Source organism: Mus musculus, chromosome 7, assembly GCF_000001635.26.
Source record: "Mus musculus strain C57BL/6J chromosome 7, GRCm38.p6 C57BL/6J".
In the NCBI taxonomy this organism is placed as follows: domain Eukaryota; kingdom Metazoa; phylum Chordata; class Mammalia; order Rodentia; family Muridae; genus Mus; species Mus musculus.
In genome coordinates, this window is record NC_000073.6 from 128,125,779 (window position 1) to 128,127,604 (window position 1,826).

The 1,826-nt window shown below is 49.7% G+C and overlaps 1 pseudogene; it reads left to right on the forward strand.

The window, feature by feature from the left end:
- Nucleotides 1–602: 602 nt before the first annotated feature.
- On the forward strand, nucleotides 603–1,432 carry Gm45700 (annotated as a pseudogene).
- Nucleotides 1,433–1,826: the final 394 nt, after the last annotated feature.

Sequence of the window (1,826 nt, forward strand, 5' to 3'; positions counted from 1 at the left end):
CCAGCAAGAACGACGCGACCACCAGTCCTTCTAACAGCAGTTTATTCAGTCTTCATCTTTCTTCTTTCTCTTCATCAGTACCGTTCCCCAGCTGAAGAGTTCTGATCCTTCTCAACAGTCTGTTTTACAGGAACACTTCTTTACCACCATTCCCCGTGATGCAGTTCTGAATCCTCCCTGTAGCAGTGGGTCTTCGCTCGTGACTGAAGATGTTTCTTTTCCCGGGTTTTCAGCACCACTTGTTGCGCGCGCTCAACAGGCCAGGAAGAACGACGCTGCTACAGGATCCTTCTGCACACATTTATTCAGTCCTGTTTCTTCTTTCTCCATATATCTCCCTTGTTTTTATATCTCCCTTGTTTATATATCTCCCTTGTTTTTATATCTCCCTTGTTTATATATCTCCCCCGAACCCTGGGCCTCTCACTCCTTTTATACTCTCTCTCATCCACGCACTGCAGGCCATGCCCCCTCGCCAGTCACGAGGCTTCAGCTAATCAGGGCAGCAGGGGCAAATCTCCACCAAATTGGATTCACCTGTATCCTGGTACACCTGCGCAGCACTCAAGATGTTTGTGTCTTATATGAGGAAGTCAGGTGCAAGTCATATGACTTAGCTGCAGTCTCTGGCGCCTTTGGGACTGCCGCCACACCCGCTCCTAACAAATACAGGAAGGGGAGGTCAAAACCAGGAGGGTTCGTTAGGGAAGGCCATCAGTGCAGCAAACATTCATGACATCTCTCTTACGAAGCTTCCCGTGGCTAGCTCCTGAAAGCCATCAATCTTAGCCCCCAAACTGTCTGAAAGCACTGCTCCACTGCACACAGACATGAGCAAACAAGTCTGTCCATCCACCCTGGGCCTCAACTGGTTCTCAAGATTTCAAGTTCCTCTCTAAGATGTCTGGGTCCCATCTCTTGGCTTAGGTCTGTTGGCATAACAGCCCCGTCTGGTTCCCCACTGTCCTGGGAAGGAACTCTCTGTTCATCTGCGTGAAATAGAATTTTCTTGTCTTGCTCTCGAACCAGGCAGCCTCAGCTGTGAACAACGCAGAAATGGTCAAGATTAAGGCTCGGGACCTGCACGACAAGAAGAAGGAGGAGCTGTTGAAACAACTGGACGACCTGAAGGTGGAATTGTCCCAGCTTCCCGTCGCCAAAGTGACAGGCAGTGCAGCGTCCAAGCTCTCCAACCCCAAGTCCTCACTGTTATTAACCAGACTCAAAAAGAAAACCTCAGGAAATTCTACAAGGGCAAGAAGTACAAGCCCCTGGGCCTGTGACCCAAGAAGACTAGAGCCATGCGTCACCCGCTCACCAAACACAAGGAGAAGCTGAAGACCAAGAAGAAGCAGCGGAAGGAGCGGCTGTACCCACTGCACAAGTGTGCAGTCAAGGCCTGAGACGACAATGACAATAAAGTGCAAGACTGACTGGCAAAAAAAAAAAAAGAATTTTCTTGTCTCTTGGACCCGGTTCCCTCTGCTTCTTTCTTAATTAGAAAAGGGGGTAGGTTAGGGGTCTGGCGGTGCTAAGTGTCATAGTGGTGGTAGAGGGGTGGGCTGGGCAGAAGTGTCAGGATGCTGGACAGGCAGTGGCAGTCCTTACTTTCTGCTCCCCGACTTTCAGCCAGTTATAATGACCTTGACTGATGGTCTTCTTCAAGTCCTGGTACAGACATAGCGAGTGTTGTGCCTTGGGCTGGTTGCCCATGTGTCTGCCTCCCTTCCAGGGAAGGACAAAGAACAGTATGCCCAGGGACAAAAAGCAAAGACTCAGAAAACATGAGAATTGTTTCTTGAGGCCAAAGCTTTCTTTTGGAAGGG